This window comes from Prionailurus bengalensis, chromosome D3 (assembly GCF_016509475.1).
Source record: "Prionailurus bengalensis isolate Pbe53 chromosome D3, Fcat_Pben_1.1_paternal_pri, whole genome shotgun sequence".
NCBI classification, from domain to species: Eukaryota; Metazoa; Chordata; class Mammalia; order Carnivora; family Felidae; genus Prionailurus; species Prionailurus bengalensis.
Genome location: NC_057356.1, coordinates 51,185,689 through 51,208,097, shown reverse-complemented (window position 1 = coordinate 51,208,097; position 22,409 = coordinate 51,185,689). Strand labels below are relative to the sequence as shown.

Here is a 22,409-nt window from a genome sequence, read left to right as displayed (position 1 = left end):
CCATTTCTGGGGGAAAATGTCATTAGGATTTTCATAAGGATTGCATTGAATCTGTAGATTTCTTTGAGTAATATTGACATCTTAAAAATATAAAGTCTTCCAGGGGCGTCTTGGTGGTTCGGTCAGTTAAGTGTCTGACTTTGGCTCAGGTCATGATATCACAGCTTGAGAGTGAGTTTGAGCCCCGCATTGGGCTCTGTGCTGACAGCTCAGAGCCTGGAGCCTGCTTCAGATTCTGTGTCTCCCTCTCTCTCTGCCCCTCCTCTGCTCGTTCTCTGCCTCTCAAAAATAAATAAACATTTAAAAAGTTAAAAAAATAGGGGCGCCTGGGTGGCGCAGTCGGTTAAGCGTCCGACTTCAGCCAGGTCACGATCTCGCGGTCCGTGAGTTCGAGCCCCGCGTCAGGCTCTGGGCTGATGGCTCAGAGCCTGGAGCCTGTTTCCGATTCTGTGTCTCCCTCTCTCTCTGCCCCTCCCCCGTTCATGCTCTGTCTCTCTCTGTCCCAAAAATAAATAAACATTGAAAAAAAAAATTAAAAAAAAAATATATAAATCGTCCAACCCATTACATGAATTATCTTTTCATTTGCATCTTCTTTAATTTATTTTGGCAATGTTCTGTTGTTTTCAGTGTGTAAGTCATCTCTTTGGTTAATTTTATTCCTCAGTATTTTATTCTTTTTAATGGTATTATAATGGAATTGTTTTCATATTATTTTCTGGATTGTTCATTGTTAGTGAAGAGAAATGCAATTGATTTTTGTATGTTGTTTTGTAACCTGCAACCTACTGAATTTGTGTGTTACTCTTAAAAGTTTTTTTTTTTTTTTTTTTTTTTTTGTGGCGTATTTGGATTTTTCTGCATGTAAGATTACATCATCCAAATAGCCAACATGTACCGGAAAGAATGTTCAAAATCACTAATAATCAGAAAAATGCAAATCAAAACCACAATGAGATATTACTTCACACTTGCTAGAATAGCTATAATCAAGATAAAAGAACTAATAAATTTTGGCAAGGATGTGGAGAAAGGGAACCCTTGTATACTGTTGCTGAAAATATAGATTAGTTCAGCTAATATTGAAAAAATATAGAGGTTCCTCAAAAAATAAAAAAAATAGAATTACTATATGATCTAGCAATCTCACTTCTAAATATACACCCAAAGGGAATGAAATCAGGATATTAAATAAATATACTCCCATGTTTATTGCAGCATTATTCATAATGGCCAAGATATGGAATAGCTACACGTATGTGTGTGTATATGTATATATGATGGAATATTATTTGGCCATAAGAAGAAAGGATATCCTGCCATTTGCAACAACATGAACGAACTTTTAGGACATTATGCTAAGTGAGATAAGTCAAACAAAGAAAAACAAATACTTTATGGTATCACTTATATATGGAATCTAAGAAAAGCTGAACTTATAAAAATAAAGAGTAAAATGGGGATTATCAACAGGCTGGGGGGTGGGGAAATAGAACATATGTTGTTTAAGGGTACAAACTTGTAACTAATAGATATATAAGTCCTGGAGAGCTAATGCAACATGCAGTGACTATAGACAATACTGTATTATATACCTCAAACTTGCTAAGAGACTATACCTTAATTATTCCCAACACAAAAAAGAAATAATAATTACATGACATGACAGAGGTGCTAGCTAATGAGACAAAGGCAATCATATTGTAATATGTAAAAGTATCAAATCGATATATTGTACATCTCTAAGCTGATTTGTTTCCAGAAACCATGGAGACCAGAAGGAAATGGGATGACATATTTAAAGTGCTGAAAGAAACAAAAGCTGTCAGCTGAGATTTCTATATTCAGGAAATCATCCACAAGAATGAGGAGAAATCAAGATATTCCCAGATAAACAAAAGTAAAGAAATTTGTCACTAGTAAATCTGCCCTACAACAAATGTTAAAGGGAGCCCTTCCAGCTAAAATAAAAGGATATCAGACAGTAACCGAAGATAACTGATTAAATAAAATTTCTAGTAAAAGTGACTACATAGATAAATATAAAAGTCAGTATATTTGTATTTTGGTTTGTATCCTCTTCTTCCCCTGTGTATCTTAAAAGACAAATGGATAAATCTATAATTATATATCTATATTAGTAGCTATACAATGTAAAACAAAAATGACAACATAAAAGGGTAGGGAAAAGCCTGCATGGGAGAAGATTTTTTGCATACCATTCAAATTTATTTGGTATTAACTCAAAATATTGTTATGAACCTAAGAGGTTAATCGTAATCCTTAGGATAACCACTAATAAAATACCTAAAGATACCCATAAAAGGAAATGAGAAGGAAATTAGAATGGTACACTACAAAAAACAATCCGTTAAATAAATAATAAAGCTATAATGGGAGAACTGAGAACAAAAGAGAGTTAAGAGATAGGGGAAAACATGGTAGAATGACAGAAGTAAGTTCTGTATCAGTAATTATTTTGAGGGTAAATTAATCTCTTTAATTTAAGGGCAGATATTAGCAGAATGTTTTTTTTTTAATTTTTTAATGTTTATTTTTTAGAGAGAGAGACAGAGAGACAGAGAGAGAGAGACAGAGCATGAGTGGGGGAGGGGCAGAAAGAGAGGGGGATTGAATCTGAAGCAAGCAAACTCCAGGCTCCGAGCTGTCAGCACAGAGCCCGATGTGGGGCTTGAACCCATGAAGCGTGAGATCATGACCTGAGCCGAAGTCGGACGCTTAGCCAATGAGCCACCCAGGAGCCCCTGCAGAATGGATTTTTTAAAAAGTGATTCATCTATATGCTATTTATAACAGACTCACTTTATATCAAAAGACACACCTAGGTTGAAAGTGAAAGAAAGCCAAAAGATACTGAGTGTGACTAGCAACTGAAGGAAAGCAAGGGTAGTCATACTATATCAGAGGAAAAAATGATTTCAAGGAAAAATCATCACAAGAATCAAAGAAAGACATTGCATACTGTTAGTAACATCAATTCAGTAGAAAGATATAATATGATATATTTTATATATATATATATATATATAATAAGAGCTATTATATCTATAGCTCTCTGATAAGAGCTCTCAAATGTATGAATCAAATATTTAAGAATTGAAGGAAAAAATAAACAGCAGCACAATAATAATACGAGATTTCAATTCCCTGTTATCAGTAATGGGTAGAACAAGCAGAAGGAAAATCAATAAGGAAACAGAGGACTTGAGCAAGACTATAGAACAATTGGGCGTAAGAGACATGTGCAGAATTTTCCACCCAACAACAGCTGAATACACATTTTTCTCAAGTGCACACGGAACATTTTCCAGGATAGGCCACATTTTAGGCCACAAAATAAGTGTCAATAAAGTTAAGAAGTCTGAAATCATACAAAATATTTTTTTTCTGATGACACTGGGATGAAACTAGAAATCAATAGCAGAAGAAAATTGGAAAAATCCACAAATTAAATAACATGCACTTAATCAATATGCCAAAAATAAGTCTCAAGAGAAATTAGAAAATAATTTAAGGCAAATGTAGAAGGAATGCAAGCAAAATGCAAAGCTAGATAAAGGAAGGAAATAAATATAAGTGTGATGAAAAATAAAGTAGAAATTAGAAAAACAAAAAAAATAATGAAAACAAAAATTGCTTCTTTGAAAAGATGCCAAAAATTGATAATTTTTTTCCAGATTGATAAAGAAAAAAGAGAGAAAATTAAACTTAATCAGAAATGAAAGTTGAGACAGTATTACAAATCTTACAAAATATCAAAGATTCTGAGAGAATACTATGAGGAAAATGCACAAATTTTTTGAAATGTGCAAACTCACAAAGTTGACTCAAGAAGAAATAAAAAGTCAGAATAGAGCTATGAGAAGACACTGCAATCAGTGATCAAACACCTTTTAACGAAGGAAAATCCATGACCAGATGGCTTACTAGTCAATTCTACTAAACATCTAAAGAAAAATTAACACCAATCCTTCTCAAATTCTTATAAAAAATAAAAATAAAAGAGTAAGGAATACTTCCTGACTTAATGAGTACAGGGTTTCTTTTTGGCATGATGAACAAATATGGTATCTGGAACTAGTTAGTGGTGATGTTTGCACATAATTGTAAATGCACTTGATGTCACTGGTTAAGTACACTTTAAGTTGTTTGAAATGGTAAGCTCTATGTGAAGCTCATTTTACTACAATTTTAAAATCATCTTAGATATTTACATTTTAATTATTGTATTATCTCTAAAATTTAAATTTGAATTTTTTTCAACTGTGTATAACAATGTTATGCTCTATCATTTGCTTTATCATTATTTTTGTTGAGCATTCATGTTGAAAACAACTGTGTTTGTTGGGAATCCTTGTGACCTACACTGAAGTTTTATTCCTTCAGAGAATATTTGCATTTATTTCGGCTTAGTACCTGGAACAGTCATAGCACATGATCATTTCATGAAATGCTTTAAACTTTATTCTTTCCCCTGGGTTGTCAGACCACCTAGGTGGGGTGAGCTTCCACCACCAAACCACATGAACACCAGCTTGTGGTTAAGAATCCTGAAATCCAAGGCTGAAATAGACAAGCTTTCAAACGTTCTATCTTTGCAAATGATTGCTTTTCTGTTTTATTTATTTTTCCAGGTTCACTCTTTATTGAGATTGTTACACTTGAATCTCAGGTCTATGTGTGATCTCTGATTTGATCTTTCACTTTGTGTGGGCTGTGGGCACACATAGGTTATTAAAATCAAAGCTCTATATTAAGAAATGTACAGCTTTTCCCAGGGAAACCATGGACTTTATTTCACTTATTACTAGGGATTTATGTTTTCTATTTGCTCTCTGCCTCTAGGGATTACTCTGGCTTTATTACCAACTCAGACATGTTCTTTATTCTTTTAAAAATTATTCAACTTTTTCTGGCATTTTTTGAACAGGATGATTTGGGGATATCCATTCTGCCATATTGCTGGAGGTGATACACTTTCATCTTGTTGCTATCCAGAGATAGAGGAAAAAGTCAGGGCCTAACACTGTATCATTGTCCAAATTATCCTATTGAGGAAACAGATCTACCAACTTTCATCGTCAGTTGATCACTAAAGTCAGTGATCATTTGTGCTTTCACCCAATATTTCCAGCTTTTTAGCTTTCATGCACAGAGTAGGATCTCTTGCCATCAGTTTAAAGTTAGATTTAGCCATGTAGCTTTGTTTGGCTGTTGAAATGTGAATGAAAGTGAAATGTGTCTCTTCGGCCCAGAAAATTTTAGAGACAGTGAGTGATTGAATGCATACCACTCCTCCTGCTGCACAGGTTAAGCATAGATCACAATTTCAGCTTGTTCATTCAGGTCCCTCTGAGGGATTCTGATGACCAGAGACAGTCTGTCCCCATTGCTGTATAAGAAACTAGGTTTTGTTATCCTGAGCCACTGAAATTTGGTGGAGTTCTTGTTACCATAGCATATCTTAGCCCATGCTATTTGCTAAGCTGTCAACTACTATTACTTTTTAAGCTCAATTCAATGCCCACTACTTTATTATGTCTTCTCTGATATTGTTTAAAAAAAATCACTCCTACCTCTGTTATACTGATAAGAATAACACTAAAAGTGACTAATTGAGTAGGCTGTTAGTGAGTTGTTGTGTTCAGTCTTTTACTCACATTAGTTCATGTAATATCACTGCAGAATTATGAAGATGTATCATTATTTCTTTTTAAAAAAAATGTTTTTACATTTATTCATTTTTGAGAGACAGAGAAAGAGAGAGCACAAGTGGGGGAGGGGCACAGAGAGAGGGAGACACAGAATCCAAAGCAGGCTCCATGCTCTGAGTTGTCAGCACAGAGCCCAAAACGGGGCTCGAACTCACAAACTGTGAGATCAATGACCTGAGCCCGAGTCGGACGCTTAACCGAGTGAGCCACCCAGGCGCCCCAATGTATCGCTATTTCTATTTTACAAGTGAGAAAATAAATCTTTAAGAAATTAAGAAGTGTACATATTGCTCATATAACTTTGTCATATTTGACTGAAATTACAATTAGTGATTTATTCATGTATTTTCCCAGTTAAAATTAAAACACCTCTTTAATTTCATATCTACCAGTCCCAGACAGTGAGATGCACACAGCAGGTGCTCAATTCTTAAAATATATCCTTTTCTAATTTAAAAAATACACTGAGGGGCGCCTGGGTGGCTCAGTCGGTTAGGCATCCGACTTTGGCTCAGGTCATGATCTCACGGTCTGTGAGTTCGAGCCCCGCGTCTGTGCAGACAGCTCAGAGCCTGGAGTCTGCTTCAGATTCTGTGTCTCCCTCTTTCTCTGTCCCTCCCTTGCTCATGCTCTGCCTCTCTCTGTCTCAAAAATAAAATAAAAACATTGAAAAAAAATTTAAAAAAATAAAATAAAAAATAAAAAATACACTGAAAAAATGAAAGAAAATATAAATGATAAGACAACAAATACTGTTTTACCACTCTAAGAAAGTTTTAATAGGGATTTTCAGTTTATTTCTTTCCACCTTTTCTGTGCATGTGTAATATGCAGACTGTTGACACAGTATTCTGTGTGTAAATTTGTAGATTGAATTTTATACTTAAATTCAAATATTAAGCACTCCATGCTCTTTTTTTGTTACTGTTAAAACACTTAGCTTATTTTACATGTATATCTTTGTCTTCCCACCATTTCCATTTGTCTGTCATGACTACTATGTCCTATTGTAACATTCTGTACATACCTAAAAACAAACAAAGGGCAGAGTTCCATCTTTAAAACACTACACAGGTATTTTGTACAACGTATTCTTGGCAGTGGAACCTGAACATTTATCAGACATGGTAGGGAAAATTATCACTCTGTGTTATAAAAAGAATAGCTAGGTATCAACTATTATAGATATGAAAAAAATGGAAAATCTTAACAAACGGTTTAAACTATTTTTTAAAAAAATATTTTTTTAAATCTATTTTTGATTGAGAGACTGAGCATGAGCAGGAGATAGAGGCAAAGACAGGGAGACACAGAATCCAAAGCAGGCTCCAGGCTCTGAGCTGTTAGCACAGCTCAATGTGGGCTTGAACACACTAATTGTAAGATCATGACCTGAGCCAAAGTCGGATGCTTAGTAAACTGTTTTCTTAAAGAGATTTCCTCCATGTCAGAGATCTTGAATAACCTCCAGGTCAGTCATTCTGAGGGAATTCTTTACATAATTGATGAAGTTGGCTTCCACTTTGGGAAGAGAACCACCCTTTTCTATACTTACTTGCATTTTTACTTTAATGTCCTCTACAGAACTAGGTCCTTTGGGTGTTTGGGGAGCTTCTTCCTGTTTTTTTGAAGGACATGGGGCCTTTTGATTTTGGTGTTAATGGTTTTGAGTCTCTTTCATTCTGGCTTTCATTTTTGGCTGGAGTAGCTCATACAGATTTTTTACTGGAGCCCTTTCTTCAGCTCCCTCATCATTATCATGTTCACCATCATCATCATCACCATCATCATCATCTTCCTCCTCATCTTCCTTATCATTTTCACCAGCAATAAGTTTTGTTTTTTTCCTGTGGAAATGTGCTACCACTTCCAAGGTTAGAACACTTTCCAGATATACTAAGGAGTTTCCCATCCTCTTCCTCTGCATCTTCTCACTCTGTGTCTTCCCCCACAGCTACTAAATATTGTCCACCACTGTGCATAGGCCTTAAACAACATGTCAGTCATAAGACCACAGTAGTGTTATTTCAAAGCCTCCAAGGGAAACCTTGGCTGTACAGACATTTTCGAAGTTTCCGTTGCCTTTGCTTCATCAGTGTGCAATTCATCCTTTACACCAACCCCTGAACTATTCTTAAAGATAACTTGTGCTCATTTTCATGATTATCCACCTTAAAACTGTAATCTTTGCCAGACTTTAGTTACAGCTAAAAAGATATATCTGGGACTTCAAAGGGCTCATGTCCATGTCCATCAAATCTTCCATGGGATGGTGATGCATGCATAGGAGGGAAAGAAGGCGGATGGAGATAAACTCCAGAATGGAATCACACCAGGGAAAGCAAGTACTCCATGCTCCAAATGTCTCTTCTATGGCTAAGTAAAACTTAGTCATATGGATAAAACATAATTATTTTTGTTGAAATGATAATATTTGAGGAGAGGGTAGAATTAGGTGAGAAATAAAATCATCTGGTTATTTGAGGGAAAAGAATGCCAGGCAGATGGGACAGCAAGTGCAAAGTAAAGTTCTGAGGCAGTTGCCTGGCATGCTACAGGAGCACCAAGGAGTCAAGATGTCTGGAGGAACCCAGTGGGTAAGGAGATCTGATAGGGATTAAATAGAGAAGCAGTATGGAGCCAGATCTTATAAATCATAGTGGTTCCTGAATTTCACCTTAAGTCTATAGGGAAGTAATTGAATTATTTTGATCATAAAAATGATATGACTAGATATGTATTTTAACAGGATTTCTCTAGTTGCTCTATGCACCTTCTATGGTGGAGGATCAAAAATGCAGGAAAACCAGTTAGAGTTTACTCCAGAGTTCAGGCAAGAGAATACGGTGGCTCAGAGCAGAATGATAGTGGTTTACTAAGTGGTAACATATAGATGGTTTGATTATTTAGGATATACTTTGAAGGTAGAGCCAATATGACTTCCTGATGGATTGCATATCAAGTATAAGAGAAAAAGTTAAGGCTGATCTGTAGCCCTTGTCTGACTTATTTGTAATATATGTATATAATAATATATGTAATATATGCTAAGATTTCCAAATTATCTATAATAAATAACACCTCAATGGATGTCTTGTGAATAATTGTCTGCATTTCTTAGACATGTCTTCTTTCTGTAGAATATTTTCCTTGAGGAGGAATTACTTGTTACTGAGGAATTTTTAAGAAATCATTTTAAACTCATTGGCACACAATGGCTTTTGTGGAGGCATTTCTTTAATAACACATACTTTTTGTTATATATTTATTTGTTTGTATGTAATTTCTCCTTCTTGTATTGATTATATGTTAACTCATAAACTTTTCCTTTTCATTGATACATTCGAATTTGTGCAACCAATTTTCATCTACTGTATCATCTGTTTCTATATACATAGTCCTATCTCATTTGTTGTTCCTAAACTACTTTATATTTTACCTGGTTAAACTTGTATAATTTCCCTCTACCCTCACCCTGACTAAATCTTCAAGAATTTTAGCTATTCTCAAAATTATATTTATGCTCTTCAAACTACTTTCCTAATTTTATTGCATTTTTCCCTAACTTTTTGTGTTGGATGTCTTATTCATTTATTCATCCTCATATGTATATTTATGTGCATGTAGATGTGGATGTGGAAACACTAGTATATGTCTGTAAAGCTACACACTTGAAACTATTAAAATTTCAGACAAATTTAAAATACATTCACATGTAATTTTCAGGACATCTCTTCTTTTCACATCACAAGTAATTTTATTCTTATTTCCTCAGTCCATTTATGTAAAATAATGTTTAAACATTCCCAAATAGTTGTGTTTTTTTATATTTTTTATTAACAATTTTTACTACAAATTCATAGATGTGTTTATATAATTTCATAGGTATGGTTCTTGTGTCAGTCTTGTCTGTTATATTATGCAAACATCCTGTTAGCCATAGGTGATCTAAGTCCAATTAATATAATTTCCATCAGATATCCACTATTGTTTCAGGTTTATAAGCTAATGACCAGAAGAGACACAATAGGAACATGAGTCCTACTTATTTTTAACTCAGATCTTTTATCTCCAGGAAATTTTTTCTGTTATTCATGTTATTTATGAAAAGTATTTCTATACTTACTAGAACAGTCCTTATGTTCTCTCTTCTATGCTCATTATTTTCTGGGTCTCCTTCTTGGATTCATTTTGACTTTAACAAATGGAGAAAGGGCATGGAGGAATGGGAAACAATTCTTCCAAACAAATAGAAACCTCTTCCCAATTAAAGGAAGGAAGGAAGGAAGGAAGGAAGGAAGGAAGGAAGGAAAGAAGGCAGGAAGGAAGGAAGAAATTCCCTTTACCACACAACTGAATATGATCACAGAAAAAAGAAGGCAAAGCCAACCAAAGAGATGGAACAAAACAGATACAAGGAAAGAATGTGATATAAGGGTTCTGCATATATTAAAAAAAGGCCAACATTTTGCTTTTTCCAGTGATTACATCATCCAGGGCCATTGCCCCGTAGTTTATCCTTGATCTGAGCCAGAAATCCTATTCACAAGAGCGAAATGTCCTCCCTAGTGTTCACGGAGGATGGAAACTATTGAACTTCTTCTGTATGTTTTATGGTGATAGGAAAACTACTTCAAATTTAATTCTTTTCATCTTTCTTCCTAAGTGTCTACTTCACGGAGTGGCATTTCTCCATATTATTCTGAGAGGGCAGTATTTACTAACTTACAATACCACTGCAAAGACTGCCAGGTGGTTTTATCTGTGAATATATTCTGGAAAGTACCTGTTTGTTGAACATTTCCACTCAGGGAAGAACAGCTACTATATGAGCTTATCCTACTATGGTGTTACTCTTGGGATGAAGCCCAAGAGTGGTGGGTTTCTGCTTTTTGTTGCTACCGATGCTGGGAGGAGTCTGTCACTTTGGCTTGCTACATGTGGAAGACATCACTCCTGGAGGAAACCATGCTGCTATGTTGGATTTCTGCTTTATGTGTCCACTGACTGCCTGGGTTATAACATGATCTTCTCCACTTACAGTGAAAGGAATAACTAATTATGCCTACAAGACTAGTGAAAGGATTTCCAGAACAGATGGTATTTGAGTTGGCTATTTAGAGGATGAATTGAAACCTGCTTTATGGTGAAGGGCAAGGGAAGGATATTTTAGGTTGTAGAAAAACAACTGCAAAAGCTGGATTCAGAACTGGATATTTTTCGTATTCAAAGCCAAGTATGCAATGGCATCTCTGGAATTCTGAGTTTTTATGACTTTCAAAAGAAGAATTTACATGCCATGTCAAATAGTTTTTATCTTATAGTATGATGGTGCCAAACAAGGTTACATGATTAGGTTTAGAATGATAATTATGGCACCTTAATCATTGGCTTAATCACCAAGTCTTCTGCTAACTTCCGTATGTGTCCCCAGAATCAAGAGAATTCACTCAGACTGATCACAGTACTCACCTCAATAAAAACTGTGCTTTAGAGGTGGTGTCAGTTCTTTCTTTAAAGAGGGTTGAGTCCCAAAGTGGTTCAGCAATGAAGATAAACAGTAAATGCCCTGAATATTTAGGCTTAGTGCCCTCTCACACTCCAGGACCTGATTCTCAGCCAGATGACTTGGATTTCTTTCAAACTTTATTCTTCTGAGTCCTATTTTGGAAGATTCTTTCAATGATCAAGTTGTGTCTGAAAATCTCACCAGTTCTTTATTGCATTCTGTAATACTCAGGAGCAGTGCATTTGTTTGTTTGTTTCTGTAAAGGGCCAGATACTAAACATTTTAGGTTTTGTGGGCTAATATGTTTTCTGTCACAACTAGTAAACTGTACCATCGTAGTGTAAAAGCAGCCATTGACAATAAGAAATAGAATGAGCCTGACTGTGTCCCATTAAAACTTTATTTATAAAAACAAGCAATAAGCTAGATTTGGCCAGAAGCTATAATTTTTGATTGCTGGTCTAGGCCTTCCTTACCTTGAATCTCAAAGCCTGCTTAAACTCAACTGGATTTATTACACTTGACTTCTTGGACTTGATCCCTGTATGTTGATTTCATCCTTGGGACAATTACCTGGCTTCCATTATATTATGCTCACATACAAAAAAATCCTTCTTGGTATTCTTATACCACAGCATCATGGCTAAATTTGGTCCCTAAATTCTGTGCAGTTAATCCTAATTACCATGTGACACTGGGAACAGTTAATATTGTAGGAGCTTTGGAAACTGAATATAGGCCAAGAGAATTAAAGGTGATGGTAATTGACAGATAATAATATTATTTCATACTTATAAATGTGTATCATGTGTCAGACACTGTTTACATATAAAAACTGATTTAATCCTCACAGTAATCCTATGCATTACTATCCTCTCTACTTAACAGAAGAAGGAACTGAAACAGGTAAGTAACCTGTCCAAGACCAAACAGCTGGTAAGAGGTGCGGCCAGCACACAAATCCAGGCAGTTCAGCTCCAGAACCAACATTCTTTTTTTTTTTAATTTTTTTTTTCAACGTTTATTTATCTTTGGGACAGAGAGAGACAGAGCATGAACGGGGGAGGGGCAGAGAGAGAGGGAGACACAGAATCGGAAACAGGCTCCAGGCTCTGAGCCATCAGCCCAGAGCCTGACACGGGGCTCGAACTCATGGACCGCGAGATCGTGACCTGGCTGAAGTCGGACGCCCAACCGACTGTGCCACCCAGGCGCCCCTCCAGAACCAACATTCTTAACCACTACGCTCTCCTGAGAGGTGCTGCAGAATGACAGAATTCTGAGGGAACAATCAACATTGAGAAACCAGTTAGATGCCGTGAGAGTGGCAGAAGAAAGTGAGGATAAATTGCAAGTCATTTAGGGGCGCCTGGGTGGCTCACTCAATTAAGTGTGAGACTCTTGATCTTGGCTAAGGTCATGATCTCACAGTTTGTGAGTTTGAGCCCCATGTGGGACTCTGCACTCACAGTGTGGAGCCTGCTTGGGATTCTCTCTCTCTCCTCTCTCTCTGCCTTTCCCCCACCCTTCTCTCTGTCTCAAAATAAATTAGTAAACTTTAAAAAATTTGTAAATCATTTCACCGGGATATTAGAGAATACAGGAGAATGTTTGCTCACTATGTTAATTTTTTCAATTATTTCGTAAGCACTTTTCTACCAGTTTCAAAGTAGGTTCCTCATAGAAGAAAGTAATTACTTACATTTTCATAGAGGGTTTCTAGCAGGAAATACAGCCTTACAATCATTTTAGTCTATCAGTGCTTCTTAAAACATATGTACATGAGTATCATCTAAGGATCTTATTGATAAGCAGATTGTGACTCAATAAATCAAGGGTAGGGCCTGAAGTTCTGCATTTTTAACAAACTCAGGCTAGCTGGATTCACAGGCATTTCCCTGTGCGCGTACACAAAAGCACTTGATTTAATACTCTGCTGTCAGCATACTAATACTCTTAGTAATTTATGAACAAAAGGCTCTGCATTGCAGTTTTGCTCTGGGCCTCACAATCTGTGTAGCAGCACGTCCTGCTCCCACTGATTGCTGCCCCTGCTGGTCTATAGACCGCACTATGAGTTGAAAGGTCTAGTATAGAGGTTTGCAAACCATGGTTCACTGGGTGAATTCACCAACAGCTTCTTTTTGCAAATAACATTTTTTTTTGTAACATAGTCACATCTACTTGTTTATATATTATGCATGGCTGTTTTTGTGCTATACCATGGGTTGAGTACCTGTGGCTAATAGAGATGATATGGCCATCAAAACCTAAAATATTTGCTCCCTGGTCCTTCATAAAAAAAGGATATTCCATCAATGTCCTAGTAGACAATATTAGAGCCCATGGGATCAGTAATAGCATGTTAAGCAAATAGTTTCCCAAAACTTAGTAAATTATTGCCTTACAGTTAGAATTTTGGAATTTTTTTTGTTTATTTATCCGAGAGAGAGAGAGAGAGAGAGAGAGAACGAGCAGGGAAGGGGCAGAGAGAGACAGAGACACAGAATCTGAAGCAGGCTCTAGGCTCTGAGCTGTCAGCACAGAGCCGGACGCAGAGCTCAAGCTCGGACCGTGAGATCATTACCTGAGCCAAAGTCAGATGCTTAACCAACTGAACCCCACTGATGCCCCGGGATTTTTTTTGAACACAGCATTTTTAACATACATTATTCAGTTTCTCTCATGACATCCCTCTGAGGTAGATATTATACTCTTATTTGAACTTATTGAAAACTGTGGTTCAGACGTCTTAACATACTTGTCCCAGTTCATGTAATGATCATCTTCTAAAGATACTAGAATATTTCCCCTTTTTTCACACCCCATTCATATACTCTATTTCTCTCCAATGGTCTGCTTGGGATTTTTTTTTTTCTAAGTAGAGGCTGTAGCTACTTCTGGTCTATCCCACAATGACATCACTTTTATAAGTAATTCAGATGTTATCAAACTTCATTCCTAACAGCCAAGAGGCTCACAAAGATACCTCAGAGGCCACTGAAAATGAGCAGGGTACCGAGGGTGAACAGCATGTCTGTGGTACTTTGCAGATATTGTGTATTAGGCCTTTGTGTTACATTTAGTCTGTAGAAGTATTTCCACTTAAAATTGTTTTTTAAACACGGTTTTAACAATTATTATTTCTCTTTGTTTTGTAACTTAAACCATTCTAAATTCCTTGGAAACATCTGCTTTTCTTCCCTTTCTCCTCATCCCTCAAACAATGTATCACAGCACTGTATTATAAATTGGTACACCATTATCCTTAACAAAGTTGATTATCTGTGAATCATGTTGCTCAGCATGACTACATTAAAGCATTATGCAAATCGGGTCTATTATTTCCTCCTTTTTGTATATGAAGGGAGGATTGTTTAGGTAGGAATAATGGTGAAAATTGATTAGACATTATATCCTATTATACCACAACAATAATTAAGACAGTGGTTGAAATTTTCACAGATATATGACAGAAAGGCATATTTAAGAAATAATGTTTAAACTCTCAAAAAAATATGAACATTATATAGCTTTAGCGCTTTTAGCCAGGAATAACAATAGACTAAATAGGACTGTGGGAAAGACCATATCTGGTTTTAATAAAGACAGTAGAATCACCTTTCCCCTCTTCACACACAAAAAAACACATAGCCAAGAGGAAAATGAACTTTCTTAATTAGTATGTTAAGACTATATTGAAAGTAGAGATGGAAGTGTGCCTCTTTACTTCACAGTGTAGGTTTATTAAAGATTATTTAAATAACTAGTTCAATTAATTTTTCAACCAATCTATTGCCTACTAAACTGGCATCCAGCCCGGTACTCTCACCTAGTGTGTGATACTACTGTTTCCTAAAACTGGATCCTTTTTTATTCTTTTCTCATGAACTACAATCCACAGAAAATTTTAAGCATAAAATCATTATTAAACTCCCAGATTGAAGCGTTCCCTACCAACTACCCAGTCTATTCCCAGCGAACAGAAGTGTATTTGTTTAAAACAGGTTAATTTCAGGATTGCCTGGGTGGCTCAGTTGGTGAAGTGTCTGACTTCAGCTCAGGTCATGATATCACGACTTGGCTTGTGAGTTTGATCCCCGTGTCAGACTCCGTGCTGACAGCTCAGAACCTGGAGCCTGCTTCAGATTCTGTCTGTCTGTCTGTCTGTCTCTCTCTCTTTTCGCCCCTCCCTCACTTGCACTCTCTCTCTCAAAACAAAAACAAAAACTTAATTTTAAAACAGATATATTTCAAAGACATTTATTGGGTGGGAAGTAGGTCAACATCAAATGATTTCAAATAAATGAGAATTAAAGCTTAATCCAAACTATAAATTCTAATTTCTGCAATTCCTTTGTATATATATATATGTGCATGTGAGCAAGGTGTCCCTCTGACTATTTGTCTTTTTTTTTTTTTGAAAAATCTTGGATCTCTAAAAGATCATTTAAAAGAATACCTTTTTTAAAAAAAAAGAATACCTAGATTATTTCTTAAATAAGATGTATTCAAAAGTAATAATTTTAAAGAAAAATATCAGTAAATGGATTACATTAAAATCAAGTTTCTATTGATTAGATGAGAGTCCAAAAAGCAATTCACAGATTGGTTGATAGGGCTTATTTTGCTGGCAGTGATATAGGGCAATTAGAACTCTCATACCCTGGTTACTCTAAATCGGATAACTCTTCTAGAAAAATCTTTAGAATTAACTATCAAAATTGTAGATATGTACTGATAATAACATCACTAGTTATAAATGCAGCTTCCAGAGACATGCACAAAAGTGTTTATGGCAGCTTTATCTGTAATTGCCAAAATTAGAAACAATCAAAATACCCACTAACCATAGATTAGATCAATAAATTATGGTGTATTTATATAATAAAATCCTATGAGGAAATGAAAATGAATTGTTGCTATATGGAATAATTTGTATGAAACAATGCTGAGCAAAAACATCAGACACAGATGCGCACTTCGTTATTCCATTAGAAAAAGAACAAAGGCATGCAAATTGTACCATAGTCTCAAAGTCAAGATAGTGGATACCTTAAAAAACAAAGTGAGTAGTATTTGTGAGGAGCATGACCATGGCTTTTGAGATGAAGTAATACTCTCTTTCTGGACCTAGTGGTGTTTACTTGGATTTTCATTTTGTAATACTTCATTGAGCCCTATATTTATGGTTTATGCCTTTTATTTTTATATATTGCATGTTACATTTCTTTTGAAAAGGGGGCAACATTAGAATGACAAAACCTAATCTATACAGTAAAAAAATTTCTTTTCTCATTAATTCATTTCAGAATAATGCAAATCTGTGTTAGATGTGATTTTGTCACAGTTCAGCAGAGGTGATCAATTTACTTCAGACTCTAGAAATGTATGAACATCCAACACCGATCTGATTGAGCTAATAATGCTTCAAATAGCTTGCAACCAATTACTAATATAAGATATTTAAAGCAATGGTAGAATGAGCTGTTAGTGTCTATAGAATAAATATTCATACTGAAGATGTTATGAATTAAATCATTTAAACTTAAAAGCAGTATATGATATTGCTTGAATTTTCATTCGATATGCATATTTTGAAATGGTTGAAAGGTAAGTTCAACCTTGTTTCTGTTAGAGTATAAGGAAAGATCTTCCTTTTACAGAATTGTGAATGACTTCTGATACCTAGGTAGACGCATTAAAAACTTTAAAAGATAAGCAAAAATGAATATTACTTCTGGCCCTCAAAACTATTTCTTTTTTTTTAATTTTTTTTAACGTTTATTTATTTTTGAGACAGAGAGAGACAGAGCATGAACAGGGGAGGAGCAGAGAGAGAGGGAGACACAGAATCTGAAACAGGCTCCAGGCTCTGAGCTGTCAGCACAGAGCCCGACGCGGGGCTTGAACTCACGGACTGTGAGATCATGACCTGAGCCGAAGTCGGACGCTTAACCAACCAAGCCACCCAGGCGCCCCTCAAAACTATTTCTAAATACAAAAACTAGGAAAAGGCATAAATATGATACATCAGTACTGGTACTGAAATAGTTCAGAGTTAAAAGGTGGCTCCTAAAATGTGTAGAAATACCTTGAGACAACAGGGTATTTCTACTTCCTTTAAAAAGGAAGACGAGAGGGGTACCTGGGTGACTCAGTTGGTTAAGCTCCGACTTCGGCTCAGGTCATGATCTCGTGGTTTATAAGTTCGAGCCCCGCATCGGGGTCTGTGCTGATAGCTCGGAGCCTGGAGCCTGGAGCCTGGAGCCTGCTTCGGATTCTGTGTCTTCTTCTCTGTCTGCCCCTCCCCCACTTGTGCTGTGTCTCTATCAAAAATAAATAAATGTAAAAAAAAAAAGTTTTTTTAGAGGAAGATGGGAGCCATGCGAGAAATATGATTAATAAATTCCAAGTAATGTATTTGGCAGTTATTAACAGGTTGTGAATTCAAGAAGTCCAAAGGATTAATTTAAGAAAAAATAATGCAGGAAAAGTAGAGTCAAACCAAAGAAGCTTTCGCAAATTGAGAAAATGCATATATTTAACACAAGGTCTAAGTAAACAAGATAATTATTTGTTACTTTGAAGAAATAGTTATATTTTCAGTAGGACAGTCAAGTAGCAAAGGGTCCTATAGGAAGTGATAAAAGGGAATCTAAGCAATTTCTACAAAAACTCCATAAGGAGTAATGTCGCAAGAGGCGGATACTAAAGACATGGAGGACGAAGTGGGAAGTACCAGGCACAGCTCAGAGATGTCAATATCAAAATGGAGATATAATGGATTATAACTTACACTATCATTTGCAGAAAAGAAAATCCTGGTATATTGCCTGATCACCCTGTGTGAATATTATTTTTAGAGTCCCTTATTTTCCCTGAGAGGAAAATAAGTACAAACCAGGTAAATTTTCACCATAACCCTCAATTTATGGTTAAGATGTACAGTCAAGCTTAGAGATCTTAAGTGTCAGTTGAGAGACAATAAAATGAATTTCTCATTGAGTGAAAGGTTATTTTTCTCATGACCCATTGAAGTACTCAAATAAAGATTGTTTATTTCACATTATGAAATAAAATTAACGTGATTTGAATTTTAGGAATATTAGTTTGCCCCTAATTCCTAGAGTTTCAATCGGATAAGTCCCAAGATAAGAATAACAGACCAATCAGAATGGGGAGACGGAAATGACTCTCTGAGTGTGTAATATGTTCAAAGAACATATGCTTATTCTAGGTATATGATCTATTTCCCGTAAGTGCTTAGTATTTTAACTATACCTTACATGCATGCATTCTGAGAACTACAAAGATTAAGAAATTGCTAGAGGTCAGTTAAGTGCTGGAGCAAAAAGTTGAAAGCACACCTATTTGAGACACTCCTTTTCCCTCACACTACTCTGTTCTACCTCACTAGAACCCAAAGTGTGAACAAACCTGCTGGGCTTTGCCTCACTGACTTTATGGTGGGGGGGTCAAGTTAACAGTTATTTATGAAACACAAAATAGGCTCTCCCTGTATCAGACACTTTTGGAAATTTCTTCTGCTTGCATATGTATTTAGAGTTGAAGGCCTCAGACACAGTACAAATATTTTCAGATGAAATAGTCATCACAGTAATTCCTCGGGCACTGAATGCCTTAGGAATCCAGGTCACCTAAGGGAATGGCTGAGAAAAAGACCTAGGGGCCTATTCCATTTATTTCCATTATTTCCTGGAGACAGGTGTTCAGTGAGTACAGTGACAGTTTTCTAAAGTGTAAATATTTCAAGGATATGCACTTTTTTTGAGAGAGAGATAGAGAAGAGCTCAAGCAGGGGAGGGGCAGATGGGGAGAGAGAGAGAGAGAGAAATAGACAGAGAGAAAGAATCTTAGGCAGCTTCCACACCCAGCACAGAACCCGACACAGGGCTTGATCTCACGACTGTGAGATCATGACCTGAGCTGAAATCAAGAATTGGCCATTGATGGGGCGCCTGGGTGGCGCAGTCGGTTAAGCGTCCGACTTCAGCCAGGTCACGATCTCGCGGTCCGGGAGTTCGAGCCCCGCGTCAGGCTCTGGGCTGATGGCTCAGAGCCTGGAGCCTGTTTCTGATTCTGTGTCTCCCTCTCTCTCTGCCCCTCCCCCATTCATGCTCTGTCTCTCTCTGTCCCAAAAATAAATAAACGTTGAAAAAAAAATTTTTTTTTAAAAAAGAATTGGCCGTTGTACCAACTGAGTCATCCAGGTGCCCCAAGGGCATGCACTTCTTAATAATGGCTCTGAAAATAAAACTTTGATAACATATTTTTGAGAAATATTATGATTTGATATCTCAAACCATAGCCCAAACTACTATTACTGAAGGACAGGTTTTGATTTATTATTATGTGTATTAGTTTAGTTAACAAATATACACTAAGATCCTACTCTATATCAGGCATTTTGGCATGTTCTGAAACCATGTAAATAAAAATAGTTTTGTCCCTGGAATCTGTACTTAAGAAAATTAAATAGGTTAAGGAGAAAGACTATTGTTTGCATTCCAGTTCTACTAGTCTTGCTTCAATTCCTTAAGCGTGCCGTCTCCCTAAAGCCATACTCCCTAATGAATGCATGTGATAGTCACCCCACTCCCACTCCCCCTCACCCAAGTAATACCTACTGTTCCTTGAAATTCAACCTAAAATATCACCTCCTAAGAGCCAACTATTTTCTGGTCTAGGTCATAGATAGGAATAAGCATTTGTTGATTTCCTGTGTGATTGATTAGAACAACAAATGAAAGCAGCTTGAGAGCTCAAAGCTTTTTGATGGAGAAGACTTCAGAATGGGAAATCTCATTGAATCCACTGGGATCAGCATATGTCCATATGTGGATGTGTAAGCTCTGGTTTGCTGGAAGTTTATCTAAGCAACAGCAAATAGTATCAGTGATTTCTAGCTATATATACCACAGTCATCTTTGCATCTTTTATCAAAATGAGGGTATTTAAGCCTCACCATCAGAAATAATGATTTTAAATCTCACTTCGTTTGTCAGCTCTCCATAAAGCCTTCCTTGACCCCTCTATCTTCTGTCATTGAAGACAAAATCCATGAGCACAGAAATCTTCCAGTTCAGTTCTGTATCCAAGTACTTACAACAATACCCAGAAGACTTCTTCAATAGTTGGTTGAAAAAATGAATACTCCTTTTAATTCCCCACAGTACTTATATCAGTTCATAATAGTCTAAAAATTATTTACAAATTTGTCTTTCTTGTAAGTGTGGGTTTCTCGAGGACACAGACAGCGTGCTTGATTCACTTTCATAGAGTAATTAATCAGAAAAATATGTATGTGCATGATCCATGTTTGTTAAGTACACAGTCCTACTTGCTTATTAGGGAAGCAGAACATGCACAGGATGGATTTGAGGAACTAGAAATTGGAGTCTCAGAGCAATAAAAATATAATTACAATGGTACATGGAAAAAATGATGTGTGCCTGAAATATATTAGCAACAAAAAAGGGGACAAGAGAAGGGAATCGTTTATGGTTCTTTTAGTGTTTGATTGGATATAGATAAATCAGGGAGAATTCATTAATAAATATTTAGGACAATTTCAATTTTATAACATAGTCAACATGGGTGCTATTAGCCAAAAAAGAAAATGCAAGAGTAAAATCTAGTTTGCAGCAGAAACTAATGACAATAATTGAATTTGAAGTAGAGATGGGATATTCAGGTAATTATATACATGGTCAATTGGAAAAATGGAGTCTAAATGTATTTCTCAGGAAAGCAAACTGAGTATGATTATATGGTTTCAAGAAATAATAGTTGATGCCACACAGCAAAGCATAAAGAGTAAGAAGGCTAAGGATAAATTACCAGAAAATACTTGAATAAAGGGAGTGTGGTGGCAGAATAATGCAATATGCAATTTTAAATACTGAGAATTATACAATTAATGCAAGAAATGGAACAGTGAAAAACACTGTAAGAAATTAGTTTCAAGGAAGGAAGAGTTGTCAGCAAAGCCAAAGAAACTAGTTGACTGTATTTCACAAGTAGATAATTTTGATGACTAAGCCTTAGAAAGCAGAGAGAAAAACTTTAATTCAGTTTAGTCATGTTTTCATTGTTTCAAGGGCCATGTTAGCATCTGTAAACACAAAAGGAAATAAAATACCATTCTTGTCCTGGAGGCATTAAGTGTGAGCAAAGCTGGACTATGTAGAAAGTGTGTGTGAAGAATATAGGGAAAGCAATTTGGAGTAATCATTTGAACTTTATCCTCTGAAAGATAGATTTGTAATATACTGAGAGATATTACACATTTAAGAATGGTTGTTTCTGATTTAATTTGTAAAATAAAGCCTGTTTCAAATAAACTTTACAATCTAAGAGTTTGTATTAAGACAAAATTATCTACACAACACTTTTTCATATTCTTGAGAATTTATAATTCACATAAATATATGGAAACTACTATATGCATAATATTTTTCTATTTTATTGTATTTTTTTTAAATTTTTTTTTCAACGTTTATTTATTTTTGGGACAGAGAGAGACAGAGCATGAATGGGGGAGGGGCAGAGAGAGAGGGAGACACAGAATCCGAAACAGGCTCCAGGCTCCGAGCCATCAGCCCAGAGCCCGACGCGGGGCTCGAACTCACGGACCGCGAGATCGTGACCTGGCTGAAGTCGGACGCTCAACCGACTGCGCCACCCAGGCGCCCCTTTAAATTATATAATACAATATTATCAACTATAGTCACCATGTTTTACATTAGACTCTCAGAAATTGCTCATCTTGTAACTAAAAGTTTATACCCTTAAACCTTTCCCATTTCTCTCACTCTCTAGACCCTAGCAACCACTTTTCTATTCTCTGTTTCTGGCTTTTTGTTTGTCTTTTTGCTTTTTTTAGACTCCTCATATAAGTAATACCATGCAGTATTGGTCTTTCTCTGTCTGGCTTGCTTCACTTAGTATAATGCCCTCAAAGTTCATGTATATTATCACAATTGGCAGAATTTCTTTTTTCATTGATTCATATATTGACAAGTACTAAGGTTGTTTCTATATCTTGACTATTGTGAATAATGCCTCAATGAACACAGGAGTGCATATATCTCTTTAATATCCTGTTTTCATTTCCTATGGATATATACCCAAAAGTAGGA

General features: G+C 36.1%; 1 pseudogene; it reads right to left on the bottom strand.

Moving 5' to 3' along the window:
* Positions 1–7,162: 7,162 nt before the first annotated feature.
* On the bottom strand, positions 7,163–8,001 carry LOC122470046 (annotated as a pseudogene).
* Between the last annotated feature and the right edge of the window lie 14,408 nt (positions 8,002–22,409).